We start from the raw sequence: 17561 nt of genomic DNA, 5'->3' as shown, positions 1-17561 counted from the left end.
TACTTCCCATTTCATGAGGGGGAAAAATTGAAAAATAAAAGGGCTTTGCATTCTTTTCATCTTTAAAAAATATATTGTGAATTACCACTTTGATCGATTCTCCAGAGCTGGCCCGCTTCCAATTAGTCTTCTCTAACGCGACTGCCAGGCCTGCCTCTCCCCAGTTTGCTCTGCGACTCTGTTAAAATAAGTCCGAGGTGACCTTTGTCTAGCAAAGCCCTTCACTTCCCGGCCAGGATGACAGAGGGTGTGTCTTGACCAGCAGATGGTGCTCCAGAGCAGGCAGCAATGTGGGGTTTCTGCCTGGAGCTGGAAAGGCCTGCATCAAGTCTTCCGGTGAGTCGGTTATCTCAGTGACTTGTCAGACCCGGTTCCTCTCTTCTAGGTTCCATAAACGCAAATCTCGTATTTTTCAAAATAACACAGCACCGTGGTCCAGCCAGCTTCTTCAGGTAGGGTATCATGCAATACAGATGTAAACATAGACCCTGTGCAGGTAAATAGAAGCATCCTGTTTCTCTACGAGTTGCAAAAGGCACAGCTCTGGTTACTCAATTAGTAGTGATAAAAAATCAAACATTTTCAGGAGCCATTATACTCTAAAATGTTAACGTAGTTTACTTTTTAAAATGTGATCGATAGACGTGGGGTGCCTACCTATAAATTACTAAAGGCAAAACCCATTCTAATTAGCACATGGTGGGTTTTGAAGTATTTGATAATCTGTATTTTACATTTTTAATTTGTGGAAAGCATAAGATTCTCTCTCTCTCTCGACAAAAGTACCTGTCTTTGTCTCATTTCAACCGGGATATTTTTAACGCGACTCATTCAGGAAATGTAATTCTAATGTGCTATAGCATAGGTTTCAATTAACGTTCTCCTCTTTCTGACAGCCTTTACATTACGTGTTTTATGAAATCATTAACTATTGTCGTGTTTCTATTATGATACTATTAGGAAATAAGGAGACTTATGTAAATGGAGATGTAAAAGAAATGTATGACAGTCACTCGGAGCAACATCTGTGCACTATCATCCGTGCTCACACTAATTTTCTAAAGATTGTTGCATTCATTATAGAACATTGTTAGCTGTTGTGGCGCAACCCTTATTTCTATGCATTTAGGGAATGAGGGAGAGACCGGGTAAATGAGAGCCTAATCAATACCACTTTTCATTTCGCATCTAATGTGCTCTCTTTCCCTTTCTTTTCCTCCTGCACAAATCCAAAAAAGATCCTGACGTTACAGTCATAACGCGTAATTCTTCTGCAGAAACACAGACAATAATGCTTTCTGTATTCAGGCGTATTGCATATTCTAATGGCATTTGGCTAAATTGAGTATGGATTTAACATCAAAGGCTTCATGAATTTTTCAAATGAGATATTAAAGTCAATATTTCAAGTGAAAGATATTTCAATTTAGTTGCATACACAACAATAAAAAACTTCTACAAGGTAGAGGTACGAGTGGCTAGGGCAGTATTAGTTCATTCAAGAAATTATTAGTTTATAAGAAAATCAAACACAAGGTTGCGATGTGGCAATAACTGAATGAATTAGACCGACCGATATGCGCCAGCATGCTTTATCTCTAACAGGCTGAAGCAGTACACTCACCGCTGGCGTGTTCAGGGCTTCTGGCTAGATTTTTTTTTCTAAGCTCTGTTGATTAGCATGAAGATTTGCACTGCCGTTTCATAAATCCCCTTATTTTCATTTGAACGAACGAAGGACTTAGGATGTGTGGCAGAGGGGCTGTTTTTCACTTTGCACTTAAGTGGGTCTTACATCTAGGTGTTGATACTTAAAGCCAGTCTCCACAATGGTGCTGAGTGCTCTGGAAGGCTAAAGGAGGCTCCATCTGAATGTGTGAGAAATCTCTTGAGAGTTGTGGTAACACAGTATGTTAAACCTTGAATTCCAAGGCATCTTACTGCCGAGGAAGTCCAGTGAGGCACATGTATGGCGCCACCCCGTTTCACAGATAGATGGTGTGCATTCCTGTTGGCCCCTGTCCCTTGGGATAGAATGAGCCTTGTATGGAGAGGTCAGTGCTATGGCAGAAACTAGAACTTCATCTCTGCATCTGCAGTTCCAAGTGCCAAGCTCTGAGTCACTGCTGCCCTCTCACCACTTCCTATAAGATGTGACGGCATAGAAGGCCAGTCTGTCCCCGTTTGCATTGTCTGCTTGTTTAATTTTGTACAAATGGGAAGGTGTTGGCCTGACTTGGCTGCATTAGCGATCCACATCCTAACCTGCTTGTGCTGACTAGGGCCCCACTGCAGTATCTCTTTCCTATAGTCTTCAAGGCTCCATCCGTTTAAGCACAGGCTAACTCTCCACCTCACACAGGCGCCAGTTCACAAATGATTCAGGTCATAAAGAAGACAAAGCCCACTCACACACACACTAAGCTAGAAGGAGTGACCTGACTGGGAGCACGCAGACCACTCGCTTCATCTGGATGCCAACGGTTTTTCCTGTGTTCCTCATGGTACCAGGCTGAGAGCAACACAAGTACTCTGGGCTATGTGCTGGGCATGCTGACTTGACAGTGGCCAGTGTGTGATTTAAATCAGTATCTCTGAATGCCTGGCTTGATCGAAGCTCCTAAAGAGAAGTCAACTCGAGGGTGCGACTACCCCGAAAGACATAGAGATTTCATTCTGTGGTTTTAAGAGTTATTGCTCATGTTTAAATTAGGGGATGCCGTGTTCATCCTCTATAATGAGGGAGACATGTACAAACACACGGGGGGGGGGGCGGGGGAGACACACTTTTGACTTAAGAACAAAATAGTAGAATCATTACTACTTCGTGTGATTCCAAAGGTAGTTGAGTTCCCCCCACACCCCCTCCCCCTGCCCCCTCCCTCCCGCCAGAGGATGGCCCGCCATGCCTGTGGCCACAACATACTTCACATGGTTAGATTAGTCCTGCTGGCTCACATGGTATAGGGCTTACTTTGCAACTGGATAGCAAAGACCAATTTTTCTCGGTTCCCACCTCTACCCCCACTAACAACAACAACAACAACAAAAGTCTCTAGAACTGAAAATTGTTTCTTTGCCTCATTACATCGAAATGATCAGACTCATTTCAGCCTCAATTCTCAAAGTTCCCTCCCTCCTCTGATGCCTTGCGCTTTTGAAGGGACCTTATTACAGGGAGGGGAAGAGTGGAACAAGCATACAATTCATACTCATTTTAAGGTCTTCAGTTCTAACTCTGCTCCTGGGCATGCCTATTATATACTGGCTTCTTTGGAAAGCTGTTGATCTTTTGGTGTTTATCATTTCTTTATTTAAACTGTAAAAGGAGCTTTGTAGAGAACGTGGGTTTGTCTCTCGCTAAAGCCTGTATTAAAATGCAGCCTGGGCCATGGCTGGAAATGGAGCCTGTGGACTCAAATTATTCCCCAGTCAGCTTCTGCCCACATCATAAAACCAGTAAGCTATTTGGCACAGAAGAAAAGAGATGGGGAAATGCAAGAATTGAAAGGTTAGGCCGAACATGTACCTAAAGAGCCAGGAATATAAACACAGAAGGACGGGTTAGCGACACTCTCGAAGTGGCAAGGGTAACATCAGAGGTTTATGTGATAGCCAGTGTTCCTAAAAGAAAGTGTGCATTTTAAAATTTTCACTGCACATCTGTGCATTGCTACATTTTTAAGGGCCTGCGAGGGCTGAAATTACAGGAGATTTGAGGCTTACTAGCTGGGAAAGCTTCGTGGGGGAGGAAGGCTACTGGAGATCATGCGGCTGGTAGGGTCTCTGCCAGAGAGGAACATTAAAAAGGGCTCTAGCCGAGAAAACCGTCAGCTTTATATATGAGAAGCTGAAATGGAGACCTTGGTAGTGCCGTTGAACCTGAACAGCAGCTGGGAAATCAAAATGTACTCCTTAATCTGAATTAACTAATCAAAACCAGGCTGCTCCTCCTCTGTCACTCCACTACCCACTGCATCGCCCCTGGCTTATCTTTCAGGACCAATCACAATCTGCAGGGAGAAAGAAGGCAACAAAACCCGAAAGACTGAAAGGTTAAAGTGTCCCGACCAGGCCCAGCATGCTTGAGATTTATCGATGAAGGAGAAAACATGGGGCCCTTCCAATTTTCATCTGTGTGGCTCAGATGATGGCGCAAGGTTAAACCTTCATCACAGATGTCCTCAAATTGAAATCAAGAACAATTTTCAGATGCTGACTCTCATGATCTAAGCTCAAAAGAAAGAAACGACTGCATAGAGGAAAGTAACTCCTCTGTTTGCATTATCTAAACATTCAGATTCACAGTTAATTTAGTGTACAACCCCTTCCTTTTTTTTTTTATTGAACATAATCATTTACTAAAACTGAACTGATAAATTATCCGAAGAAATACATAATAGGGTGTGCCCTAGCCCAAGCAGGACGGAGGCTCTTATTAAGTGGTGATTATCTTCATGGACCTGCATTACCATTCAGTTGCAGATGCTGCTGACATAAAGATGTATGATACAGAGGCTGGAGAAAGAGCCCATTTAAGACAGGTGAATACTTAATAGTAATTCAACATACAAGGCATCAAATGCCTTTCACAGGAGTTCAAGGATTTTTTCCTTTTCCTCCTTCTCTGCAATTTTATATGTATGTTTATAAATAAAATGAGAAATGGGACTCCATTTGCGGCCATTTGACTTGCTCAAGTTTAATGGCCATTTAAAACTTCGCAATTTATCATTTTAGCCGTCTTTCTCATCCTACTTTCTTTCTTTCTTTCTTTCTTTATTTATTTATTTATTTATTTATTTATTTATTTATATTTGTTCTTCACCTCTCCTGAATCCTTATGTATGATCCACACTTTTAAGTGTGCAGGTGAGATTTATTGAACCTGGAAAGTTTATCTTTCAGTGAGATGTCCTCAAGGCTGATTCTGAGAGAGTGAACCAAGCCCAGAACAGATCTCCGATGGATACTCTCCTTTTGTCCCTGCTGGGTGTACCCAGAGGGACCGATGCTCTGTATTCCCCCCACACTCCATCCTTCACCACATGCCCTAGTGTCTATCCAGGAAGTGATCATTTCCACACAAATTAGGAGCAACAAAACTGTCTATTCTTTTAGGAATACTTTATTTATTTATTTATTTGTTTTTATTAGATATTTTCTTTATATACATTTCAAAAGTTTCCTATACCCTCCTTCCATCCGGCTCCCCTAACCGCCAACTCTGGCTTCTTGGCCCTGGCATAGGAATACTTTTCTAAAGTTGACTTTTACCAAAGAGAATCTATATATTTCAATAATAAGGAAAGGGATTAAAAGTAAAGTAATTCAGGGACAATCAGGTCAAAATAACTGGAAAATTTTTACTCTGTCTGAACCCATCAAGTCACTGTCTTTAACGTACAGATATAAACTTGTTTCTTATTTTGTATATAGACAATACTCACAAAAGTACAGACATAAACTTGTTACTTACTTTGTATACAAACAATACTCATAAAATCTCCAATGTTCCTTTAAAATTGCGGAAAATAACTTAGTATCTTATTGTCCTAGATTGTTCTGACTTTGGTTGGCTTGGCATTGAAGCCACACCTCCCCAGGATGCCAGGAGAACTTGAACTTGATTGACCTCTGCTCTTTCACTCCCAATTGCTGGAGCTGCAGCTAGGCACCAATAAGGCTGAAGTTGGTTTTGATTTTTAAATCAATGAGTACTCTAGATTAGCTTATGAAACAATGCACTGGGCCAGGACCTCTCTTTAAAACCCTGCCTAAATAATATCCTCAACACAACTTCAGCATGCATCTGCTTCCTTGCCATTTCTCTTCTGTCACCCATTGAGGGTAACACACAGTGCATCCCATGCTGCTGTTGGGGGGTGGGTGAGAAATTGCTATTATCCAAAGGAGAGCGCAGTGGGAGCTGCTCTGCCCACAACAGTGCCTGTGGGGAGAACATTGTGTCTCAAGAAGTTCTTTCCAAACACAGCATAAACATCTCCTAGCTTTGCATAAGCATCCCTGGGATCCTGTAAACATACACATATGTGTATGCATACTTTCCCTTCCCATATTTGGAAATATGTGTGCATTGCTAGTGATTGCCATATATAAACAGGACATTTTACTCTTTTAGGAGTATCTATACTATAAAACATCTGAGCACGGGGTTCCCAGTGAAGGAGCTAGAGAAAGGATCCAAGGAGCTGAAGAGGTTAGCAGCCCCACAGGAGGAACAACAATATGAACTTACCAGTACCCCCAGAGCTCCCAGGGACTAAACCATCAATCAAAGATGGGGGACTCATGGCTCCAGCTGCATATGTAGCAAAGGATGGCCTAGTGGGTCATCAATGGGAGGAGAGGTCCTTGGTCCTGTGAAGGCTCTATGGCCCAGTGTCGGAGAATGTCAGGGCCAGGAAGCAGGAGTGGGTGGGTTGGTGAGCAGGGGGAGGGGGAGGGGATAGGGGATTTTCAGAGGGAAAACCAGGAAAGGGGACAACATTTGAAATGTAAATAAAGAAAATATCTAATAAAAAAATAAAATAGGAACAAAAACCAAAAACCATCAACCATCTAAGCGTGGAGTGAGTCTCCAATATCCTTTTCTATTCCATCAGACAAAACTGCCAGGGTGAGTTTCATGAGACCAGGTAAGTGAGTCTTCAGGATTCTGAGTTGTCTCAAGTCAACAATTTTTAGAGCATGCTTAGAGGAGTCTCAAGCTTTTCAAAGAGAGGTTACTTGGGGAAAACAAGACAAGGAGGTTGCTTCAGTGAAGTTCTGACCTTCTGAAATGCCTTTGGATTCAGTGCAACATTACTTCAATTGATGTTACTTTAAAGGAGTAGGTGAAAGGCTTTCCCTGAAGATAGAACAGCACTGGGAAGATGAAGGCTAACTCCATGGAACAAATTCTTCTGTCAGAAACATTCCTAATATTAGTGTCAATCAATCCTGACTTTGTCCTTTTGTGGGCACCTTAAAGTAGAACCAGAGTCTCTATTGCAAAAACCTCCAGCAAGCTCAACCTTTAGAGCAGTTTCCTCACATAACAAAGGAACATGTAAGCTATCTATCCATATCTATGCTTAGTTACTTCCAAGAGGGGCAGAGTCCCTAGTAGATAGGATCTCATTTGCTCATTTAATAGACAGAGGCTTTATTTGTTTTTATAGATGAGCAAGATGACATAGGAGTGAAGTACATATCTGAGAAGTTATCACTACAGGATGATACCTTTGCCCAAATTGGTTTACTTGGAGTCTCCAAATTTTACCCTTTATCTAAATATTCCCACCAACAAGGTTAGACTTTTTACTTTACCTTTCAGTAAAGGAAGATTATAGAAAAAAATTTAAGTTTTTTTTCTCTTATGTATCTGATAAGGTAGATAATACATGTAGGGCAAATAAGTACTTTCCTCCCCCTCCAAAAAAGGGGACAATGGGGGAAACGGTTCTGCCAGGACAGTTTTATAGATACAGGTGGGAGGAGCAGAGAAAACAAGGCAGAGAATGAGAAGGAGCCAGAAGATTAGAAGAGATACGCCAGAGTTAATTTGAGGCCAAGCAGAGTAATTCAGTCAGAAGCCAATAGAAGCCAGTTTGAGTTGATCAGTTTGGTGAGGAGTTTGGGCCAGAATTGCTTAGTTGAACCAAGCAGCCAGAGTTCAGAAAGAACTAGAAAGGGCAAATTCATTCATCAGTAAGTCTCCAAGATAATTACATCTGCAAATAAAAGTTACATTTATGTAATACTATAAATGAAGACAGTGTCACATGATCCAAGTTTTGTAAGCATATGATAAAGACTTTCTAAATGTAGACTCTGTCTCTAATTGTGGCCACTGTCATTATTTTAATGTGCATTTTGCCTTCCTCTTTGGGTGCTTGTTAACCTAATGACCTCAAATGTTGAGAGTCTTTAGGACAATAAGAATTCAAAGTCAAAAGGGTGGGTTTATAGCTGGGTAACAATTGCTTGTTGAGCTTTGTTTAGGCCTAGGGTTTATTCCTAGTGCTGCAAAGAAATGAAATAATAATGTCAGTAAAATAATTAATAACTTTCCTCCCACTCAGTCAGATTCTGAGAAATTCCCATTTTTTTCCAAAGGATTTCACACTTCCTACATCTTTGTATAACATATGTTATGTTCTAGTGGAAGTTAATTAAGGTTGGTGTTTAACTGTTGACATATCTCTATTTCAAACAGTGATAGGAAAGGGCTTTCTCCCCAAGGCCTAGAATAACCAGTGCAAGAAGTTAGGCTTTTCACCAAAATTATGTGTGGGCAAGGGACGAAGAGATGGCTCAGCAGTTAAGAGCACTCCTGCTTTTGCAGAGGACTTGGGTTCGGTACCCAGCACCTACATGGTGACACAAAACCACTTTTAACTCCAGTTTCAGAGGATCTGACACCCTTTTCAACAGACACTCTTTCAACAGTTGTTAAACATGATACACATATAGGCAAATGAGACATGTATATTAAATAAAATATTTTAAGTATATGCAATTAATTAAATTTCACCCATAGAAATTCAGCTAAAATACAGAAAAGAGATGTGCAGGGACTACATGTGCCATCTATCGCCCTTGGCCATGCACTTGAGACAGACAACCTGCTATCTCCTTCCAATCAAGGACAAGAATTCATAGTGTTTTCCTTGTGTGTGGTACACAGGAATCTTTGCCACTAAGTTGCCACAGCCACCAAACAATGCTCTTGTCAAATCATAAAATGCATAAAATAAAGTAATTACAACTACCATGTGTGAGTGCCTCTTGTCTAGAGTTGTGCAAGGTACTCAGAGTTGTGCAAAAGTTGTATTTTGGGCTTTAAATATGTTTATGGGCATTTTGAATGGTTTGAGCTTACTGCACCACATATGATTTTAATTTTCTTTATGGATAGAGGGGGTAATGAAATCCTGGCTTTTGATATACTAATATTTCAAGGTTAGGAGAGACTCTTGGAGACCAGTCAGTCTTCAAGTCTGCCCTCTTAAATCTCTGCTTATAAAATTCTCAGCCAGATATGCAAGTTTTAAAATATCACACTATAAAGAGTGTCTCATATTTCTGATTTGAATGAACCCTTTCAGTTGGCTACTCAGACCCAGGCAATCAGAGAAAACCTGTAAAAGTGGGGCACACACCTTATTTACAAAACAACTCTTCCTTTTTTGGGGACAGAAGATATAGAGTCTTCTGAAGGAAAATTCAATTTCCTTATTTACAAAAGTCAAGGTATAGTCTTTTTATTTCTTGAAACTCACATTTAAGCATATTTCAAAAGCAAGTGCTAAATTGGTCATTTCTACGGCAGATTTTCCTACAATAAAACAGGAAAACCATTTGAATTGCCTCTAGTTATTGTGAGTTAATTGTGCCTACTTGTTTGTTTCATTTAAAGGAACACATCCCAGATAAGTTAGTAGTTGAAAGATTAGTGATGAAGAAATGCTTCCTACAAGAAAGACACACAATAAAACAGAAGTGATCCTCTCTCCTTCAAGGGATTCCGATTGTAGGAGACCTACAAATACCCACTGTCTAAATTCAGTCAGACTCAAGTTTGATAAACAAGTCTTCTGCCCTAAATTGTAGGCACAAACAGGCAATCTCATCAGAACAACAAAAACAACAGCAACAATCTCTCTTCCCGGATTTTAATTTTTCAGAAACATGTTTATTTCTGTCATTAATGTACAAGGTTCCTTCTTAAATAAAAAGTGTATTTGTCAATCAAATATTCTTGCCATTTTCTAGTCATATCAAACTGTAGTAAGTGACACGCTGAAACTTGAAACATGTTGACAATTAAACCCAAGGTAGTTAGTGGCTATTCCGTTGTATTAAAAAAGTAATAATGTGAAGCCTTGAGGTATAAAGAATATTGTGTGATGGGCACAACTAATCTCTAGGTCACCTTAGCAGTAACTTAACAGTTACAGGTTGGAGGTAACAGGCCTCCATTTTCTTCTCTTTGGGAACCAAACTGTACAGCACTCCCAAGCTTTCCTTATGATGAAGGTTGAGTCATTGCAGTGAGGTCTGGCTGACAAAATATTGTTGATGTCACATGAGCAACTTTAGGCTACCACATTCTTCCTCATTTCACATACCCAAAGTGAATATAGAGGAGAATGAGGCTCTAGAAAGGTAGAGCCATACCATACGGTAGCCTATGCCGAATGACCTTCTCAACTCCCCACCAACCCCCGTCCTGCAAGACACAGAGAAAAATCTACTGTTTTTACATGAAACCATTGAGAATGTAAACAATATTAGCAAGTGTGGTAGTTTGAATGAGACTGGCCGCATAGGCTCATAGGTTTGAATCCTTGGCCCCTCATTAGTTAACTGCTTTGGAAGGATTAGGAGCTTCTGGAGTAGGTGTGCCATTAGGGGGCAGGCTTTCCACTGTCAAAAGACACTGTTGAGTCTCTTTTGCTCTGCCTCATGCTTGTAGATCAAACTGTGAACTCTCAGCTACAGCTGCACCCCCCATGTGTGCTCTCCACCAGGGTAGTTATGGACTCTTCCCCTCTGAAACTGTAAGTCCTAAATAAACTCATCTCTATGTCTATGTCTATGTCTATGTCTATGTCTATGTCTATGTCTATGTCTATGTCTATCTATATCTATATCATCTATATCTATATGTATATCTGTATCATCTATCTCTCTATCTCCCTCTCTATAGATAGATAGATAGATAGATAGATAGATAGATAGATAGATAATATATAGATCATGATGTTTTATCATAGCAATAGAAAGGTAAACCACCAACCAAAGAGTGCACATGGAGGGATCCATAGCTCCAGCTGCATATGTAGCAGAGGATGACCTTGTCAGACATCAATGGGAGGAGAGGCCCTTGTTCCTGTGAAGTTTGATGTCCCAGTATGGGGAAATTCCAAGACAGGGAAGTCGGAGTGGGTGGGTTGGAGAGCAGTAAGAGGGGGGATGGGATAGGGGGTTTTCAGAGAGGAAATGAGGAAAGGAATAACCTTTGACATGTAAATAAAGAAAATATGTAATAATGAAAAAGAAAAATAGCAATGGTAAAAAATAAAATAAAATAAAGTCTGAAGTCAGAAAAAAAGGAGAAAGAAAGAAAGAAAGAAAGAAAGAAAGCTATAAAAAACTATTCACCTTGAGTGAATAGATTCAATCAAAACCACTACTTACTAATACTTTTTCCAAATCACACCACATAAAACCTAAAGGTTTTGTGTCTGTTTTCCTGATATTCATAATGATAATGGCCAGGAAGTGCCTGAATTAAAAAGCATGAATTGATAGAAAGGTACAGTACACACAATACTAGAGACAAACATAGGAGTGAGCAGTCTCCCACAGACTAAGGGCTCCCCAAAAGTTCCACCATGGCTGCTAGATTTGAGGCAGAGGATCAGTGGGATTGGATCACATAAAGCCTGGAGCCATGTGCAGTGCTAAAACAAACCCAACGGTGTGCAGTGTTGTGTGTGACAGCTGGAGAGCCTCACCCCTCAAAGCATTGATAGAATACTGAAATTATAACACATCAGGGGTCAAAACCCAGGTTCCATCAGACAGTTGCTTCACAGAAATAGCCATTTTGTCCCACTTGAATGAATAGACTCTCTTTAGAAAGAAAAATATCTTCACCCATAAGAACCAATCCCAAAACCAGTCATTGATTCCCTGCTGAATGTAACACATTTGACCAATTCACTGAAAGACAGAGGAGTTCAGCATTGTTTTCTCTTCAGGTTTGGAAGAAACACCTTTACAGTCTGGCTATAGGGCAATTAACTCTTTTTGTTGTTACTGAGGATTCCAAATGTATAGATTTTGTGCCTTAAAATTCAGGTTTATAGTCTGCCCCATTGCTCTATATAGTCAATACTGAGGAGAGGTGTGCTGCATCATGCTTGAAGCTTTATTTATGTGACATATGTGACATTTACATATACTGACTAAAGCTATTGAATACTCAACCAGCTGTGACTCAACCGAAAACTTATTTCGGTAGAAGGCATTAGCTTTCATGTCTGTAAACATTCTCTTTGGACCGAAAGAGGAACGGAAGCATAATTTCCCCTTTCCATCCCGAGTCTAAGGACAACAGTTTAGAAAAGGGACCTAGTAAGAACTCTGAGATCTGAAATTTCTGCACATCAGTTACATACACTGAAAGTGGGTCCTTGATAGTGTTTTAAAGCTCTTTGCATCAAGAGTGACAGCAGGTAGAAGTGGTCAAGAGAGCAAATAAGTGAATGGTATATACCCTGACATGAGCTACATTTCTAGGCAGTGTACTGGCCCTGGGCAAGAGTAACCAACAACAACAAAAATAAAAAAGAAAGAAAGAAAGAAAGAAAAAAAGAAAGAAAGAAAGAAAGAAAGAAAGAAAGAAAAGAAAAGAAAAGAAAAGAAAAGAAAAGAAGAGAAAAGAGAAAGAAAGAGAAACAGCTGTGCAGGCCACAGCCTCATTAGATGAATGTAGAACCTTATATAAAATTCTGGGCTTTGTGGAAATTAGCAAAGAAGACAATAACCCCCCAGGAGATAATCACAACCATTGTACACTATCTCCAAGCCACCCAAAGTGTTTTTTATCTAAATATCCATCTTTACTAAGTAAATAGAAAAGCCCAGGCTTCTCTGGTTATATAATAAGGCTTAAGTAATATTATGAATAATGAAAAAGTTCACATTTCTGGAAAAAAATAAAAACAGTTTTAAGGGTTTCCTAAAATGTACTCAAACATCTCAGATGAGTACTGCCTACACTTGGGCCTAAGACTCCGAAGAAGGCACATTGAAGAAGAAAGTGAAGGTACCTGTTAGAAATAAATAAAATTTTCCTAAGACAAAGCAAAGAGATGTAGCCACCTGCAGCCACACGAACTGCGTTCCTGAGTTGGTGGCCTGAGCTGTAGAAGAAGGAACAGTGAGAAAAGAAGCGAGACCAAGACAAAGTGCTGATCAAGGCCCCCTAGAACTAAGAAATTGCAAAGAGATGCAAAAATGAACCAATCAGAAATCTAGGAAATGAGACCTGTCTTACATGAAAGGATGTCAACAATGTAACAGATGCCAGGCTGAGATCCACTGAAGAAGTAGAAAATAAACTAAGAACTTCATCCACAAGGGCAAGAATAAGGACAGAGAAAGGGTTGTTTGTGTGTCTCTTTATTTGTTCATTCTGAGTTTTGTTTGGTTTTAGTTTATTTTGTTTTGTGTTCATAAACAAAACACCACTATGAAACACGAGGGACAGATTATAAAGTCCACTTTATATCTGGCTTGTGCATAGAAAATGGAAAAAAAGAGAATGGATTAAAGTGCATATATATATATATATATATATATATATATATATATATATATATATACACACACAGTCACACCACACACATTCACAGAGAGAGAGAGAGAAAGTGCATACACACACATACACACACACACACACACACACACACACACACACATATACACAGAGTGTTTGGAGAAATAATATTGACATTTTTCTCAAAATGAAGCAATAAATGCTTAGATCTGGGTACTATTATTATTATTTCCTAGAACAAATGAAGATAAATCTAGTAAGGAGATGTTTTAATGAAATTATAAATCATTAACGATGTAAAAGGGAGATGAAACCTAAATGGTGCAAAAATGTCTTTTATTCTCCAGATATAATTGTTTCTTTTATCCCCTCAGATGAAGTGATGGGATGAGAGCCATTCCCAAGTTGTGCAAAAACATGGTGGGTTGAGCCCAGAATGGGTCTTTCTCTGTTCTATCTCTAGGCCTCTGTACATTTAATCTTCCAAGCTGATTGATTCAAACTTGCTTCTCTTGGCTTCTGACTGAATTGCTCTGCCTGGCAACAAACTAATTGGCAATATGCTCTAATCTTCTGGTTCCTTGTCATTCTGTCTTCACCTGTGTCTAGCTTGTTCTTTCTCTGAAACCTGTCTAGGTAAAACTGTCCCAGTAAAACACTGTGTGTCTCTCCCTCTCCCCTCTCCCCTCTCCCCTCCTCTCCCCTCTCCCCTCTCCCCTCTCCCTCTCTTCCCCTCTCCCTCTCTCCCTCTCTCCCCTTCTCCCTCTCTCCCCTTCTCCCTCTCTCCCCCTTTCCCTCCCTCACTCTCATTCTCTTCTATGTGGTTCCTAAATATTCTCTCTTTCCTGTGTGCCCTTGTATGACTGGAACATATCCTCTCTGACTCGTTCTGTCAAACTTTTATCTGATTTATTACTTTATCTATCACTCAATTAGACACCACTTTCAAACATGGTTGCTTCCTTCTAGAACTTAGCCTTACCTACATTAGCCTATACATTTGGGATTAAAGGTGTGGACTGAGGGTGTGTCTGTACTCCAGCCAGATCATACTGTAATCCAGGGCATATCTGCATTCCAGCCAGATGGCATAGAATTAGAAGGCCTTTGGATGTGATCACTTGCCAAACCAGCCATGTTGCTGGATTGAGATCCCTGTACAAAAAGCTAAACATGAGAAAAACAAAGGGGTTACACAGCAGCATCTCTGATACTACCTTTTTATTGTCAGACAATGAGAAAGATTCAGTTCTCTGAAGAAATGACAATCAATAACTGTTGTTACCCAGTTAAGCTACTCCCTCAGAGATAGAGAAAATAGAATTCTAAGGCATGTTTTGCTAAGAGGGTTGTTAAAAAATACACTTCAAGAAAATAATAAATGTGAACTGGAGGAAGCTGTGGAATTAAGAAACACGGGTGGGAAAACGGATTGATGAACTGAATCAATGGATGTAAACAGTGATTACCAGGAAGTGGATTTACACATGACATCTTCCAAACAAAACAAATCAGAACCTTCTTAAACAATAATAACTGTTTATTTGGCTAATTAAGTCATGTTGTCAGAGGTATGCTTGAGCTACTACAAAGACTCCACATTTTTAGGAACTTTGCAAACCTGCTATCAAAAGCAGTCATTACTCTAAAACTAGATTATATGAACCTGTAATCAATTAAAAGCAACTTTAAAAGAAAAGTAACAGATACTCAAAATCTAAGACTTTCAAATTATATTGGTACATTGAGCTGTTTCCTAAACCCAGTTCTTTAAGTTAATCTATATTACTTGCATTACCTAAAATAATGTTATTGGATTCCCTAATCTATGGTCAGTGACATCACATTTATTGATAAGACTCAACCACAGTGAAGAAAAAAATTATAATATCTGTAACAAATCCTGATGTTCTTTCCTCTTCTAGAGAGCTGGTATCTCTCATCTACCCACACACCACTAACTAGGGCTTTTGTTTTTGTTGTTTGTTTGTTTGCATGCTTGTTTTGTTGGTGTCGGTTTTTGTTCTGTTTTTAAGAGAAAGCTAGAAATATTGAATAATTTGAAGTTCCCAAAATTAAGCTCAGAAGCCAGAAGAAATAAAGAGTGAAAAATGAGAGAAAGAAAGAATTTGGGGGAGAAGGAAGAAAATATAAAAGGCAAATGTAGAAGAGATAAGGAAAACATGATCAATCTACTGGGGAGTCAGGACTAGAAACAGAAATCTAAACTAAGACTATAGCAACATGCATAACTATTACAGTGTTAACAAAAATGAAAGAGAAATTAAGAATATAAGAATAGACTAAAAAAATAAACTATGTTCCTTCCTAGATATTTCCAAACTCAAATCACATGAAATGTCAAAAATAAAGGGAAATAAAAATATTATCAAAAAATAAAAAAAATTCTGTGATCATAAGCATACATCTAAGCATGTTCATATTTGATCAAGCTGATTGTTATGTTGCTTTATTGCTCTCTGGAAAATTCTATATGGTAGTAATATTTCCTAATAAAAATGTTTTCCAAAACAAAGTACACTTGATTCAGTGAATCAGGTCTATACAATAAATTCTAAGCTATGCTACTGATTTTGACACCTCCAGAGCCTTCAGGTAGCTCATGTAGAAAACTAAACACCAGATTTTCATAGGTTCATGAATCAATGGCAACAGGATCATTGCCCCATAGTTTTAAAAAAAATAGTTCTTGGAAGGAATCTTGCTTGTGTGGATAATAATGATCCTATAAGACATGGGTGACTAAACTGAATGTCATGTGTCAGGTAGGGGATAACCCTATATAAAGTCTGGATCAATAAATGTCCCAAAGGTCCAAAACACCCTAAGGTACCATCATTGCTCTTGGTTGCCCACCAGAACGAGATGGTAAGACCCAGCTATTAAAGGTATTATACACTGTGGTTGTGGGACAGAAAGAAATTAACCTGGAATTGAACCAGAAGATCTTCCCTGCTGCCTAGCTTCCATAGTATCTCATGATGTTATGAAGGTACCTTTAGGGGAAAAATCACCAGGAACTTACCTAGAAGTTACCTCTGTGTTCTACAGTACTAACATGTCATACAAAATGTCCCCCACAGATGCAATAGTGACATGATTGTTATGTAGGTAAACAACTGCTTTCCCTTTACAAATCTTGAAAAAAATAATTATGTATATCATGCGTGTTGTATGCACATGAATACATGTGTCCACAGAGACTGGAGGCATTAAACTGCCCCGGATCTGGAGTTATAGTTGTGAGCTGATTGACATGGGCAACTTTATTCCACTATAATAGTAGCACGTGCCCTTAACCCTTGAGCCATCCTAGTTAACTGGTTTCTTATTGGATTTGAGTAGGACTCCCTAGCAGGAAATGCATGCCTAGTGCTACATAAATGTGGTCAAAAGGCTATAGCTACAAATAGCCATAAGCCCTAAGAAAAAAAGTTGTTTGTATTATTTTATTAAATGGAATATGATATCAAACTATCTTCTTAATGTTCATGTTTATAACCATAGCCTTCTGCCATTCTCAGCCTTGATCAGAGGAGCTTCTCTTTGTGGCTAAAGGTGACAGACTATGGAGACTCATTGCTTCTCAAGGTGCAGAGAATAAATAGCTACTGAAAGCTTAGCCCTAAAACATTTATATCACCTTCTCAAAGGCTGAGGTAACATTGTGGAAGCGAGCACAGAAGGAATACAAAAGCTGGATGGTATAATGTACAGCTGTGAAATGTTACTCTTTAAGAATAAGATGGCCATTGCAGGCCAAGGTGGCCTGAAAAGAGCCTGTACAAGACTGACATTGTCAACATTCAGCCATGGATAGATGTGGAACCAGAAGGCCCTTCCTCTTACCAGGGAAATAAAAGAAGTCATCATCTTCCATTGTCTTGTCACTGATGAATCCCCACATCCCAGTAGTTAGCTTCATATTAGGGTTCATATAGATAGCTCTGATTAAAGTCAGTGATTCATAAAATAAATAAATAAAGTGACTTGAAAGTGAGATGGAGATAAAAGAGAGTGTAGGATGTATGATCAGAAAGAATAAAAATGTTCACTGGCTCATAACCTATGCAGTTGAAGTTAGACCTGGACAAGGCTATCAATGTGTGTGTGTGTGTGTGTGTGTGTGTGTGTGTGTGGTCAAGAACTCAGTATTGGGTATATTCCTAAATCACTCTCCATC

General features: G+C 39.4%; 1 long non-coding RNA gene across 1 annotated transcript in view; it reads left to right on the top strand.

Moving 5' to 3' along the window:
* The first annotated feature begins 218 nt into the window (after positions 1 to 218).
* Positions 219 to 17561, top strand: part of Gm40159 — a 101288-nt gene continuing 83945 nt past the window's right edge. Inside the window, exon 1 of the long non-coding RNA XR_867681.1 lies at positions 219 to 336. This is a non-coding gene — a long non-coding RNA (predicted gene, 40159). The remainder of the gene's footprint in view (positions 337 to 17561) is intronic.

The sequence above is a fragment of the Mus musculus genome, chromosome 3 (assembly GCF_000001635.26).
Source record: "Mus musculus strain C57BL/6J chromosome 3, GRCm38.p6 C57BL/6J".
Taxonomy (NCBI): Eukaryota; Metazoa; Chordata; class Mammalia; order Rodentia; family Muridae; genus Mus; species Mus musculus.
This window is presented reverse-complemented; position numbering and strand designations above follow the sequence as displayed.